At 44.9% G+C, this 15843-nt stretch overlaps 1 protein-coding gene across 1 annotated transcript in view; it reads right to left on the reverse strand.

The window, feature by feature from the left end:
* Positions 1-12065, reverse strand: part of WIPF3 (WAS/WASL interacting protein family member 3) — an 81654-nt gene extending 69589 nt beyond the window's left edge. Inside the window, exon 1 of the mRNA XM_069588097.1 lies at positions 11763-12065. The gene's annotated coding sequence lies outside the window, so the exon portion shown is untranslated. The remainder of the gene's footprint in view (positions 1-11762) is intronic.
* Between the last annotated feature and the right edge of the window lie 3778 nt (positions 12066-15843).

The following is a 15843-nucleotide window of genomic DNA, read 5'->3' on the forward strand; positions in this document are numbered from 1 at the left end:
TTATCATAAGATTAGCAACTGCACTCCAACGTATCTCCAAGAGAAATGAAAACATTTGCCTACACAAAAACTTATACATGAAAGTTTATAATAGCATTGCTTAATATAGCCAAAGTGTAGAAACAGCCCAACCATCGATCAGCTTATGAGTGGATAAACAAAATGTAGTATGGCTGTGCTATTATTTAGCAACAGAAAGGAATGAAGTACTGATACACGCTATAGCATGGATAAATGCAAAAGACATTATGCTAAGAAGTCAGTCATATACTGTATGATTCCATTCATATGAAATTTCAGAATGGGTAAATAAAAAAAAATAAAAAATAGATTAGCAGTTGTCAGGGCTGAGGAGAGGGGTATGGGAAGCGGCATCTAATGGGTTTCTTTTGGGGATGATAAAAATGTTCTGGAATTAAGATGATGGTGCTAGTTGTGTGACTGTGTGAATATTTTAACAACCACTGAACTGAATACTTTAAAAGACTGAATTTTATGGTATATGAATTACATTGTAATAAGGCTGGTTTTTAAAGTCGTGCAGCATGATTAATATCAGGCAAAACAGAATCCAGGGCAAAAACATATTAATAGAAACAGAAAGTGTTCTGGAAATATAAAATGAAAAGATAATTAATTGCTTCCATGGCTTATGGACCATGAAAAGCACAAGAAACCTCTGAGACAGGTCTTTGGTGACTAAAGGGAATGGGGAGGGGATGAGCAAAGCTTTGCCACATAGGCATGTACGGGGTGTGTAGCAAACAGTCCCAGCGAGCATGGTGCTCACAGAGCTAGGTTGTTCAGGAGTCTGAGGTTTATTTTCTTTTAACTTTTTAAAAAAGGAGACATGTTAGATGCAGCGTGTTTTACACACAGCACCCTAGGGGGCATTGTGGAAAAAGAATTATAAGGAGAAGAAGTATCAAGTAGGTAGATCAATCTGGGGATTCACACAAGGCAAGGATGGATATTTATTTGAATTAGAGTAACTGCAGTGGGATAGAGCCTAGGAGGATAAAAATTTGGATGTCTGGGATGGGTGGGGGGAGAAGGAAGAGCCTAGGATAACCCCACAGCTCCTTGCCGACACAATCCGGTATTAATTAAGGAAGGCAGGAACAAATGTGTGGGTGTTGGGGGTGGTGCATAGGTGGGAAGTGAGTTTAATTTGAAGCATATGAGGTCCTTTTGGCAAATGGAAATTTGGATCTGAAATTTAGAAAAGAAGCAAGGCTGATAACAGAGATTTAGGAATCTACATAAGGCAGCTGGGTGTGTTTCATTCTCTAATGTTAATTGCATGAAAAACTAAAAACGCGTAACATTTTAAAGTACTGAGTCACCTTTTGTAGTTTCTAATTAAGTCAAGGACATAATTAGACAGGCTAATAATGGAAGTTATGTCAAGTGGTTGATAGTTCTAGTTGCCTACTCAATAACCATTTCCTCTTCCTCCTTAGAGCAACTGCCCTAGTTGGAGGCAAGTGGGAGTAGCAGTTGCAGTGTACCTAGCTGAAACTATTTTATTTCAGATTTTACATTTTAGAGCAGCACTGTGACACCATTCTGGCCAATGAGATGTAGCCAGAAGTAGCTGGGGAGGCCATCACTTTCTATATAAAAAGGCAAAGCCTCCCTAATAGAAGGGCCCTCACTCTTTCGGTATTTATACCTTTCCTTTCTTCTTGCCTGGGGCTTCCCTGGTGGCTCAGACGGTTGTAATACAAGAGACCCAGGTTCAATCCCTGGGTCGGGAAGTTCCCCTGGAGAAGGAAATGGCCACCCACTAACTACAGTATTCATGACTGGAGAGTTCCACGGACAGAGGAATCTGGCGGGCTAGAGTCCATGGGCCGCAAAGAGTTGGACACGACTGAGCGACTAACACACACTTTCTTCTTGCCTAACGATGTAGGCCTAGAGATACAGCAGCTGTATTGTCACTATCAAGCAATCAGATTTCAGATGATGTCCTATATGGTGAGGACAGTGAAGCAGGAAGATGGAAAGAGGCTGCTTCTCTGATAGCACTGTTTGAGCTCCATCTTCAGCCAAGACTGCAGCCATGAAATTAAAAGATGCTTGCTTCTTGGAAGGAAAGTTATGACCAACCTAGACAGCACATTAAAAAGCAGAGACATTACTTTGCAAACCGAGGTCCATCTAGTCAAAGCTATGTTTTTCCCAGCAGTCATGTATGGATGTGAGAGTTGGACAATAAAGAAAGCTGACCGCCGAAGAACTGAAGCTTTTGAACTGTGGTGTTGGAGAAGACTCTTGAGAGTCCCTTGGACAGCAGGGAGAGCCAACCAGTCCATCCTAAAGAAAGTCAGTCCTGAATATTCATTGGAAGGACTGATGCAGAAGCTGAAATTCCAACACTTTGACCACCTGATGCGAAGAACTGACTCACTGGAAAAGACCCTGATGCTGGGAAAGATTGATGGCGGGAGGAGAAGGCGACGACAGAGGATGAGATGGTTAGATGGCATCACTGGATCAATGGACATGAGTTTGAGTAAACTCTGGGAGTTGGTGATTGACAGGGAGGCCTGGCATGCTGCAGTCCATGGGGTTGCAAACAGTCAGATACGACTGAGCAACTGAACTGAACTGATCAGCCCTGGACTGCAGTTCTTGGGAGTCTATTTCTACAAGACACACTTGTATCTGTTTAAGCCAGATTCTCATGTGTGCATTGCTTTTTGTATTGTTTGTTTTGGCACCTGAATGTAATCCTAACTGATAAGATTATATTTGGGCCAATATATACATTACATATATATAAAACACGAGACTAAAAAGACATGCCCATTATTTCAAGTACTAAAAAAAAAGTTTAAAAATCAATATCATTTATTCTTACTACCAAGAGGTACTAAGTGTCTTAAGGGACCTAAAAAATAATACAGAGCACTGGATATTTATTTTTCCAACAGTAGCTAAAGGGAGATTATGGGATTACCAGTATTAAGAAAATTCATGAACACATCTATTAATGAGTATACATGTATGATGACACCTTTGGACTTTTTCTGGATAAAGTAAACTGATCTGGCTCATTTATATAGCTTCTATCAGAACCCATGTTCTTAAAGATAGGACTGCTCACCTGATTCTCACAATAACTATAATGTTTGGAAGAAAGAATCTTTCTACTCTCCTAGGAACTCAGTAAGCACACCTAAGGAAACAGTATATCCTCCAACCACTGTACTCTGGCCCTTCACAGAAGAGCTTCTATAGGTTTGTGCTCTGGGAGTATGTCTCCAGAACTGCAGTCAGTAACGTTCTAGGAAACACTTATTATTACCTTCCACCACAAAATTTCCATTGTCTTCATGGCAGGAACGATGTTGAAGACTTAGGTCTCTATGGCAACAGAGACTGCTTTGAGGACTCGCCAGGAGAAAGCCATCCCAAGTTCCAGGACCAGGAAAAGCTGTGTAACTGATCTCTTTTTATCTCATGGTCACTGTGGATCAGGTAACTATTTGTGTTTCCCTCTTTGCTTTGGCTACTGGGAAGCTCTGACAAATTATTAATTCCATCTCCAGAAACTACACCAAACCTTAAACTCATCTCCAGAAATTACCTGCACCTTATAACATAATCTTGTTCACTAAACTACCTCTAATTTTATCTTTTTCAAAATAAGTTTACTTATTGAGTCTCGGCTGTGCTGGGTCTTCCTTGTTGTGTGGGCTTTTCTCTAGTTGCAAGAACTTCTCATTGCAGTGGCTCTCTGTGAGCTCTAGGGCACGTGGGCTCAGTAGTTGTGGCTCCTGGGCTCCAGAGCACAGGCTCAGTAGTTGGGGCACATGGAATTAGTTGCTCCACGGCATGTGGAATCTTCCCGCATTAGGGATCGAACCCATCTCTCCTGCATTCTCGGGTGCATTCTTTACCACTGAGCCACCAGGGAAGCCCCCTTCTAATTTTATGTTGCTTTTTAATCTGTGTGTTCTCTTTACCGCTGTTTCATTATCTATTAATCTTTTGTTGTTAACTCCTCTAATGCTTTATGGAACAAAGAGCATTTCAGGCAAATTTTTTTAAAAAATATCAGATGATAATGATGATGGAGAAATAACTCCAGAAAGAATGAAGGGTTGGAGCCAAAGCAAAAACAATACCCAGCTGTGGATGTGACTGGTGATAGAAGCAAAGTCCGATACTGTAAAGAGCAATATTGCATAGGAACGTGGAATGTCAGGAACGTGGAATGTCAGGTCCGTGAATCAAGGCAAATTGGAAGTGGTCAAACAGGAGATGGAAAGAGTGAACATCAACATTCTAGGAATCAGTGAACTAAAATGGACTGGAATGGGTGAATTTAACTCAGATGACCATTATATCTACTACTGCAGGCAAGAATCCCTCAGAAGAAATGGAGTAGCCATAATGGTTAACAGAAGAGTCTGAAATGCAGTACTTGGATGCAATCTCAAAAACGACAGAATGATTTCTGTTCGTTTCCAAGGCAAACCATTCAATATCACAGTAATCCAAGTCTATGCCCCAACCAGTAATGCTGAAGAAGCTGAAGTTGAACGGTTCTATGAAGACCTACAAGACCTTTTAGAACTAACACCAAAAAAAGATGTCCTTTTCATTCCAGGGGACTGGAATGCAAAAGTAGGCAGTCAAAAAACACCTGGAGTAACAGGCAAATTTGGCCTTGGAATATGGAATGAAGCAGGGCAAAGACTAACAGAGTTTTGCCAAGAAAATGCACTGGTCATAGCAAACACCCTCTTCCAACAACACAAGAGAAGACTCTACACATGGACATCACCAGATGGTCAACACCAAAATCAGATTGATTATATTCTCTGCAGTAAAAGATGGAGAAGCTCTATACAGTTAACAAAAACAAGACCAGGAGCTGACTGTGGCTCAGATCATGAACTCCTTATTACCAAATTCAGACTGAAATTGAAGAAAACAGGGAAAACCGCTAGACCATTCAGGTATGACCTCAATCAAATCCCTTATGAATATACAGCGGAAGTGAGAAATAGATTTAAGGGCCTAGATCTGATAGATAGAGTGCCTGATGAACTATGGAATGAGGTTTGTGACATTGTACAGGAGACAGGGATCAAGACAATCCCCATGGAAAAGAAATGCAAGAAAGCAAAATGGCTGTCTAGGGAAGCCTTACAAATAGCTGTGAAAAGAAGAGAGGAGAAAAGCCAAGGAGAAAAGGAAAGATATAAGCATCTGAATGCAGAGTTCCAAAGAATAGCAAGAAGAGATAAGAAAGCCTTCTTCAGCGATCAGTGCAAAGAAATAGAGGAAAAGAACAGAATGGGGAAGACTAGAGATCTCTTCAAGAAAATTAGAGATACCAAGGGAACATTTCATGCAAAGATGGGCTTGATAAAGGACAGAAATGGTATGGACCTAACAGAAGCAGAAGATATTAAGAAGAGATGGCAAGAATACACAGAAGAATTGTACAAAAAGGATCTTCACGACCCAGATAATCACGATGCCAGACATCTTGGAATGTGAAGTCAAGTGGGCCTTAGAAAGCATCACTACGAACAAAGCTAGTGGAGGTGATGGAATTCCAGTAGAGCTATTTCAGATCCTGAAAGATGATGCTGTGAAAGTGCTGCACTCAGTATGCCAGCAAATTTGGAAAACTCAGCCGTGGCCACAGGACTGGAAAAGGGCAGTTTTCATTCCAATCCCAAAGAAAGGCAATGCCAAAGAGTGCTCAAACTACTGCACAATTGCACTCATCTCACACGCTTGTAAAGTAATGCTCAAAATTCTCCAAGCCAGGCTTCAGCAATACGTGAACCGTGAACTCCCTGATGTTCAAGCTGGTTTTAGAAAAGACAGAGGAACCAGAGTTCAAATTGCCAACATTCGCTGGATCATGGAAAAAGCAAGAGAGTTCCAGAAAAACATCTATTTCTGCTTTATTGACTATGCCAAAGCCTTTGACTGTGTGGATCACAATAAGCTCTGCAAAACTCTGAAAGAGATGGGAATACCAGACCACCTAACCTGCCTCTTGAGAAATCTGTATGCAGGCCAGGAAGCAACAGTTAGAACTGGACATGGAACAACAGACTGGTTCCAAATAGGAAAAGAAGTACGTCAAGGCTGTATATTGTCACCCTGCTTATTTAACTTATATGCAGAGTACATCATGAGAAACACTGGGCTGGAAGAAGCACGAGCTGGAATCAAGATTGCTGGGAGAAATATCAATAACCTCAGATATGCAGATGACACCATCCTTATGGCAGAAAGTGAAGAGGAACTAAAAAGCCTCTTGATGAAAGTGAAAGAGGAGAGTGAAAAGGTTGGCTTAAAGCTCAACATTCAGAAAACGAAGATCATGGCATCTGGTCCCATCACTCCATGGCAAATAGATGGGGAAACAGTGGAAACAGTGTCAGACTTTATTTTTGGGGGCTCCAAAATCACTGCAGATGGTGATTGCAGCCATGAAATTAAAAGACGCTTACTCCTTGGAAGAAAAGTTATGACCAACCTAGAGAGCATATTCAAAAGCAGAGACATTACTTTGCCGACTAAGGTCCATCTAGTCAAGGCTATGGTTTTTCCAGTAGTCATGTATGGATGCGAGAGTTGGACTGTGAAGAAGGCTGAGCGCCAAAGAATTGATGCTTTTGAACTGTGGTGTTGGAGAAGACTCTTGAGAGTCCTTTGGACTGCAAGGAGATCCAACCAGTCCATTCTGAAGGAGATCAACCCTGGGATTTCTTTGGAAGGAATGATGCTAAAGCTGAAACTCCAGTACTTTGGCCACCTCATGCAAAGAGTTGACTCATTGGAGAAGACTTTGATGCTGGGAGGGATTGGGGGTAGGAGGAGAAGGGGACGACCGAGGATGAGATGGCTGGATGGCATCACTGACTCAATTGACGCGACTCTGAGTGAACTCAGGGAGTTGGTGATGGACAGGGAGGCCTGGCGTGCTACGATTCATGGGGTTGCAAAGAGTTGGACACGACTGAGCGACTGAACTGAACTGAATCCTTTATGGAACAAAGAGTATTTCAGGCAAAATTTTTTTAAAATATCGGATGATAATGATGATAATAATAATAATAGCTAGTTTATTGACCGTTGCTATGAACCAAGCGCTGTCTTAGGCCTAACTTATTTATCCTAAATAGGAGATAAGTAGTATTATTACTATGTCCACTTTACAGATGAAAAATCAGACACAGAAAGGTGAAGTAATTTGTCCAATGTCATATAACCAAGTGATGAGTGCAAGATTCAAACCCAGGTATTCTGAATCACAAACACTTTACAAAAGAAGAAATAATAATATTTAATTTCTAAAAGAAGTGGAGGCATTCTGATCTTACAGGCTGAGCTTAACATCCTTCAGCTTTAAAGGAGAAGTCAGTTGTACACTCATGCCTGATGATCCATCTTTACAGAGAGGAATGAGACATTAAAAGTCAGAAGGGCAGTTAATCCAAATTGGCTTTTGGTCTTTAAATATGAATATATCCATTCATTCACTCACTCATTCACTATTCATCACCTGCCACCAATGATGCAGGTGCTGGGAAGAGATGAAGCAGACATAGTTCCTGCCCTCCAGGAGTGCAGGTACAATAAAGGAGAGTCAGACAGGTAAAGGGCATCCTGGACTATGAGCTGGCTGATAGAACCAGAGCAGAGCGTGGCATGATCATTCCCAGAGCGGTTTAGCTCTTGGCCCCTGTATCCATCTGATAACGGGAGTGCAAGAGAGCTCAGTCGCTCAGTTGGGTCCAACTCTTTGTGACCCCATAGATTGCAGCTCACCAGGCTCCTCTGTCCATGGGATTTTCCAGGCAAGAATACTGGAGTGGGTTTCCATTTTCTCCTTCAGGGGATCATCCTGACTCAGGGATTGAACCGATGTCTCCTACGTTTCCTTAATTTCCTGCATTGGCAGGTGGAGTCTTTACCACTGGGAAGCCTGATAATGGGACTAGAAAGAATCAGCTCCCTTACAGGGCCATTGGATTGATTTCATATGTAGAAAGCTCTTAGCCTAGCCAGGCACAAAAGCCTCCAGTACAAGGCAGCCTTTAGCTCTTAAGGCATAGTGGATGGCAGCCTGGGCATCTTGCTCTGACACACACCTGCACTCATTTGGACACAAGTTCTCACAAGCTCTCTACTGCCCCCTCCCAGCTACTCCCCAGCACCGAAAGGCTTACAGTCCACAGACAGGCCTGGTACTTCCGTTCTGCATGCTGCCATCTCACATTCAGTGTCTTGCTGAAGTACATCGCCCACGCAGGATGAATATTCCTTCAAGATGCACTTGAAAATCTTTCACAGTGTCTGGCCCACATAATGCTCCCCTAGCATTTTTGCCACATTTGCTCTGATTCACTTGTCGCTTTGGCACTTCAGTAAGGCAGTTCACCACACGATTCCCCTGCTGCAAAATGGATCGGATTCCTGCTTGGGCAGGTCTAAGGAAAGACCCAACTAGAACTGCAAAAGGGAAGTTTCAAGTGCACTCTTGGCTGAAGTCACTGAGAAAACATATGTGCTGCACCTGCTCGGCATCAGCTGAGAATTGTCTGTCTCTTCGGTTTGGTGCCATGGCTAAATAAGAAGCAATTAATCACTTTTTCACCAACCCTAACTCATATTTAATAGTTCCCTCTCAAAGTCTGTTTTGTCATGCTCTCAGCAGAGTCAGTCAAACACTACGATTCCCTTCTAAATATTCCCGCAGCCAGATGGCAGGAACACTAACTGTGCCATGGCAAAACTCGCCTAAAGATAACTTCGTGATGCATAATCACGCTGGATGGCACTCGGCAAAGCAGATTCATCCAGATACCTCTTTAGCTGCCCGACTTAATCCAGCTTCTCCAAACCAAAACTTTCCAGTTCCAAAAGCAAGACACATTCAACACTGCAGTGTGGTACTTGCTGTAAGACGAACACGATTCTGCTCCTCTGGGTTCTGCATTTTAGGCAGAAGTATAAAATCACTAGAAGAACACATTTGAGGACACGTTTCTCAAGATCGTTCTCTAGATAAAATGTTCCTTTACCCTCAAGTTTCAAATATTTCCACACCAAGTGTAAGTATGTTTATAACACGTTTGCTGGAAAACAAATTTCCGTCCTTCTGCTGAGTTATTTTTGTGTTTTTTCTTTTGAAAAAAACTTAAGCATTAACAAACATATATTTATAAATTCTAGACTGTAAGGAAGTTGACTGTTCTTCCCTAGTGAAAATCCTACATGTTCTTTTCTAGAGTGAATTATGTTTTGGTTTTCAGATCTTTTCTAGGTTGTATTGTTTATTCTTTATGTGTATTTAACTGACTTTCAAAATCACAACCTGTACTTTATGATTTCTGAACAATAAATCCTGAAAACAGTGTTGCCAGGCTAGCCCAGCTGGCTTCTCCTGTTCCTAAAACTGCATGTTCTTAGATACACACACACTTCCTCCATCCCGTCTGCTGCTGGCTAGCTTCAGTCGGTGACATGATCTCACACTCACAATTATATGAAAACAACAGCAACTTCTGGAAAGGAACCAAAAGAGGGCACGGTGGGAAGCCAGCCTTCAAGTCTCTGTCACCCTGATAGCTCTGCCCTGATTCAAGTGGCTGAAAATTGCCTATCTGTGGTTGCATGTATAGAATTCGAGATCTGTGTACCCAGGTTCTCGACCCTCCACTCCCCTGAGTAAGGTATTTAACCTCTGTGACCTTTTATCTTCTGTTCCATAAAAAAGGCACAATAACAATATTGCCCTTAGAGAACTGAGTCATTTGAGGTCGTTCATGTAAAGGCATTTGGTAAGGCACTCTGCAGTCTGTATTTCATTTCCCCTCATGGCTAAACTTTCTTTGCTCCCTGTCCCTTTTATTATTATTATTATTCATTAATTTTTCTGATTTAGTTGTGGTTTTTAAATGTATCTCTAAAATGCATTAGCTGGAAAACTACACCAGTCTGTGTGCTACCACAGTAGTGGATTTTTAGCATTAAATTCTTATTTATTTTTTATTAAGGTAAAACATAAGTGCATAAGTCAAGAGCTTCCCTGGTGGCTCAGATGGTAAAGAATCTGCTTGCAATGTAGGAGACCCAGGTTCAATCCCTGGCTTGGGAAGATCCCCTGAAGAAGGGCATGGCAGCCCACTCCAGTATTCTTGCTTGGAGAATTCCACGGACAGAGGAGCTTGGCGGACTACAGTCCATGGGGTCGCAGAGTCCAGCATGACTGAGTGGTTTTCACTTTTCATAAGTCAAGTGCATAAATCTCACAGAAATAATTTTACAAATATCTAAACGTGTGCCCCTCTGTTATCACTACTTAGGTCAAGGTGGGGAGCATTTCCAGCACCTCTGAAGCCTCCATCCCCATTATCAGGCCCAAAGGCCGCCCCTCATTTATGCTTCATCCCCATGGATAGCTTTGCTAAAGTTAAAAAAAAAAAAGTTTTTTTTTTTCAGGGAAGGCTGGAGTCCCTGCGATAATGACTATTGCTGACTACAACAAATGTATGACCAATCTTCCCTCTAACGAGATAAAAGATTCTGGAAAGGAGGCGAGAGGCACAAACTTTCTAAGTCATACAGATCATGCACAACAAAGCCCTCATTTTGCAGCCAGTGACCCCCAAGCTCGAAGAGGCAAGTGATAGCCCATCTTCCCGCTACAGAGTAACTTTCTTTCCAAATAGAGCCCATCACAAAGCACTCCGAGCTTCGAGCTTCGGGGATACGGATGCTATCCGCGAATCCCAAAGCGTCAGGACGGCTCCCCCAGCCTCTCCCTACAGAACTTCTTTCCAGGGAGCAGAGTCCACTGGGGCCCCACTCGGCCCCCGCTCCCGTCTCAGGCACACCCACGCGGCTGGCAAGCCATGCTCAGAAGGCTCTGTTCCTGACAGCCTGTGCCCGCTGCCCACGGGGACAGGGCTGGGCTCCCCGTGCGCCACCCCCCACCCGGAGATCCGGAGTGGCCTCTTCTCCAGCCCTGCTCCCCCATCCCCGCTCCTTCTCGCCTCCGGTGTGTATTGAGGGAGGGTGCAATAGACTCTGCCACCTTCTCCCTGGTTCCTCCAAAGGAGAGTTTAAAACCCATGTGTGGACAAACCTAAATCGCTGCAGCACACACTACTGACTTCAGGGGCTTGGAGATGAGCACTGGGAAGGGAGTCTGGAGACTAAAGAAGTCACCACGAGCTGAGTGACCTTGCGCGAGTCACTTCCCATCTCCGAGATTGGCTTCCTCATCCGGGGCTTCTATCAATATATCCCCAAGCCACCTTCAGTTCGGCAATTTCCTAGTTACTCTTTACTCATCCCGGCTCATCCCGCCATAGCCCCTTCCCCAGCGAGACCCCAGCCTTTTGTTCCGGGGGTGAAGCGGGGAAGGGAGGAAGGAGAGCTTGGCGACCAGGCCGGGGCGGCCTTGGCGCCTGGGGCCGCTCCCTGGAGAGTCGGGTCGGGGGAAGACAACCAGGCAACCCCGGGGTGACCTCCTTCCCTCCGCGGTCCCGTTACAGCCCGGCCCGGGAGTCACCGGGCGGCGGGCGGCGAGCGAGGGGCTCCAGGGCAGCGCCGCGCCGCGGGCGGGGAGCCCCGGACACGAGCATGCGCGCAGCACCCCTGGCCCCGGCGGGGGTTCACTCCGCCCCGGGACGGGCCCGAGCGCCCGCCGCGACAGCTTATCCCCTCTCCCTCCGGCGCCGACCCGGGCACGCGCGCGGAGCCGCTACCTGCCGCCAGCCGTGCGGAGGACAGGACAGGACTCGTCTCTGGCCGGCTTCCCCGCCGCCGCCGCCGCCTCTAGGCTCCGGGCTCGGTCCCGCAGCACCCGTGCTTCAGGCGGCGCCGCTGCGGCCGCGCTGCACCGGGTGCTGAGCTCGGTGCGCGTCGCTCCCTCCCGGCCGCCAGCTCTGGGGCTGCCGGGACGCGGAGGCGGGGCCGCCGCCCCCACCTGCTCCGCCGGCTCCTGCCCTGAAGTCGCCGCCGCCCAGCGCGCAGGGACGCGGCCCGGGCAGGCGGGGTCGCTCTGGAACCCGGGAGGCGGGTCCCAGCCACCCGGCGCGCCTCTCCCTGTAGGAGTTCCAAGTCTAAGCTGGGGAGAGAGTGGGCCCCAAGGCTGGAGTTCCCCAGATACGAGCGACACCCGGCCCAGTACCGCCAGACCGCGGACATTCCACTCCTTTATCAGTTTATTCCAAAATATTTTGAACCTCTCCTGTGGTCCAGGCGGCGTCATAAGCAGTGGGGACAAAAGAGAGAACAAGATCATCTTGTTCCCGGAGTTCACGGTCTAGAAAGGGAAGCAACTAATGGACAGAGATATACTGCAGAACCGAGAGGAAGTGGTCTCAGAGGGGTCCCTGATCCAGACTTGGGGGGTTAGGGGACGTCTCCTCGAGATGCCGATGGCTAAGAGAATTGAAGGATGAGCATGAAGTGGCCGGCTGGAGTGACCTGGGGAGGTGGATTGACCCAAGTGGAGCCGACTGTGTTTGCAAACTGAAATGTTTGAGGAGCCAAAAGAACTTGGGATGACAAGTAAAACCCTTGTCACACTTGACTTCAGGCCCCTGGGAAGACACAGAAGGTTTGTGTCTGAGGCGGTATGCTTGATTGGTTGGTGAGCGCTTAAAGTCTCCCACGTCTTGTGCTTTTCTGCTAGTGGAGGAACTAAGAGACTCATGGACCATTCACTGCGCTGCCTCTGAACATCTATGAACCAGGCACTCTGCCGGGTCCTTGAATGTGCTGCTGAAGGAGACAGAAAGAAGCTACTAGTCTGGAGTGGAGGAGAGACCTTGTACTCAGCGCTGTGTCAACACTTGGATCAGGTGCATGGGAACACAGGTGAGACAACAGTTAATGCTGGGAGGGAGGAGGATCTCACACAGGGATGGCAGCTTGTCTACAGGTTCAGATTCTGTAGCAGCTGCTGTCAAAGTATGTTCCCCAAGCAGTCGCTAACTAGTTTCTTAATTACTAGTGTTTACAGGCTGACAATGTGTAGGCTTATATTTAGAGCAAGGATAAATAATTCACTTCTCATGCCTTCCCTGTGTTGTCAAGAACAACTTCCCTGTGTTTGATTTAGGTGAAGAAGATGTAGGAAGTGGAAGCCAATAGGTACTTGCTTCCCACCTGTTTGTCTTGTGTGACTCCTATCTTTCCTGCTTTAGAACCATAATAAATGGGCAAGAAGACATGTCCATGAGCCCAGAATTCCTACGAGGTCTTCTGCTGAGTGGTCCAAGTGGTAGCTAGTCAAATTCAAAGGCTGTTATCTTAAAGGGTAGGTATGGCTTGGATCAAATAATTATTGGAAAATTATTGGAAAGGGTGGGGAAATTGTGAGTGAGGAAAATATTTGGAAAGTGGGGACATTTGGGCTGAAAGCTTCAGGTACCCAATGTTTCCCATCCATGTAAAGTGACTGTGCCATTGGTGTCTTGTTTTAATGGACATTAGGGAAAGATTCATTCCCCCCTGGTTCCACCATAACTACAGTCATAACTACAGCACATAACTACAGGAGAGCACTAGCTATGCCAGGTGGATGAAGCAGGTATACCTCAGAGATATTGCAAGTTCAGTTCATGAACACTGCAGTAAAGCCAGTATTGCAATAAAATGAATCACGTGAACTTTTGGTTTCCAACATATAAAAATTATGTTTATACTATACTTTATTAAGTATGCAATAGCATTATATCTGAAAAAGCACACAGCTTACTTTAAAATAACGTTATAGCAAAAGAATTGCTAAGCATCATCTGATAATGCAAGGATGCCAAACCATAAATCTGTAAAAAATGCAATGTCTTTGCAGTGAGTCACCTGCCCAGTAGCCAAACCACTCTCCCCTTCCAGAAATTAACATTACTGAGGATTATGATTGTGGTCTAAGACTACTGGGACAGTCCCATTCCTGATTTTCCAGTCTTTCTTGCAGCTAAGGAAGTCATTGACCGAGTTCTGGCAAATGAAGGAAGGTGTTGACTGGGGGTCGTTAAGAAATCTTTTGCTGACTCTGACCTTCTGTCCCCCATGTTCCCGATGCCAAAATGAGATGGCTAGTAATGCTGCAACTAGAATACAACATGGGCATGTTGTAATCAAGAGAATGAACATGAGGCCAAAAAAGCCGATATAATCAGGATGTCCCAGGATGACAGAGTGAAAAATAGGGTCAGTGTGTATGATACTGCTGGGCATTCAAATGAAATCCAGCAACAGCCCTTCTCTGAGCATTTTATTATGTGAGAAAAATGGTCCCTGAGACTAAGTTTTCTTTTCCTTGTGGCCAAACGTATTTCTGACTGATACTATGGCCTGGAAAAGGACAGACACCTCTTCTCCTGCTCACCGAATGCCTGCAATAACTCACCTTTCACACCTTCTACTTGTAAACTTATGTTTGCATCTGCCATGACTTACTGAGCTCTTTAGGAGAACAGCATTATAGAAATCATGAATGTTTTGTACCTGTATCCACATCATTTCGTCAAGTATTTATACGGCAGCTATTAGATGGTGATAATGTACTGTTTCTGGAAATGCTAAACTGGATTCACAGCTCTTCCTCCAGGGAGCTAACAGCTTCAGTTCAGTCAGTCAGTCAGTTCAGTCGCTCAGTCGTGTCCGACTCTTTGCGACCCCATGAATCGCAGCACGCCAGGATCTCCCTGTCCATCACCAACTCCCAGAGTTCACTCAAATGCTTGTCCACCGAGTCGGTGATGCCATCCAGCCATCTCATCCTCGGTCGTCCCCTTTGCCTCCTGTCCCCAATCCCTCCCAGCACCAGAGTCTTTTCCAATGAGTCAACTCTTCACATGAGGTGGCCAAAGTACTAGAGTTTCAGCTTTAGCATCATTCCTTCCAAAGAACACCCTGAAAAAACAAACAAACAAACAAAAAACAAAGAACACCCAGGGTTGATCTCCTTCAGAATGGACTGGTTGGATCTCCTTGCAGTCCAAGGGACTCTCAAGAGTCTTCTCCAACACCACAGTTCAAAAGCATCAATTGTTCGGTGCTCAGCTTTCTTCACAGTCCAACTTTAACATTCATACATGACCACAGGAAAAACCATAGCCTTAACTAGACAGACCTTGGTAGGCAAAGTAATGTCTCTGCTTTTGAATATGCTCTCTAGGTTGGCCATAACTTTCCTTCCAAGGAGTAAGCGTCTTTTATTTTCATGGCTGCAGTGACCATCAGCAGTGATTTTGGAGCTAAAAAAAAAAAAAAAAAGTCTGACACTGTTTCCACTGTTTCCCCATCTATTTCCCATGAAGTGATGGGACCGGATGCCATGATCTTTGTTTTCTGAATGTTGAGCTTTAAGCCAACCTTTTCACTCTCCTCTTTCACTTTCATCAAGAGGCTTTTTAGTTCCTCTTTACTTTCTGCCATAAGGGTGGTGTCATCTGCATATCTGAGGTTCTTCATACTTCTCCTGGCAATCTTGATTCCAGCTTGTGCTTCTTCCAGCCCAGCATTTCTCATGATGTACTCTGCATATAAGTTAAATAAGCTAACGGCTTAGTAGAGGATATAAGCTTGTAAATTGACTTTAATAGTTCCTTGGATAGAGGTAATACAGAAGAAATGATGAATACTGCCTGATGGGAGGGAAAGGGAGATAATAACAGCTGAGCTGGGCTTCCACGAATGAACTGGAGTGTCCCATCAGAAACCAGGGAAAGGAAACCATTTCAGGAAAGAGAAAGTCTGAAAGAGCTTGGTGGACCAGGAGCCTCAAATACCCCATGTCTGAAATTGAATGCATTTTAAACTTGACACATTCTT

This window comes from Ovis canadensis, chromosome 4 (assembly GCF_042477335.2).
Source record: "Ovis canadensis isolate MfBH-ARS-UI-01 breed Bighorn chromosome 4, ARS-UI_OviCan_v2, whole genome shotgun sequence".
Taxonomy (NCBI): domain Eukaryota; kingdom Metazoa; phylum Chordata; class Mammalia; order Artiodactyla; family Bovidae; genus Ovis; species Ovis canadensis.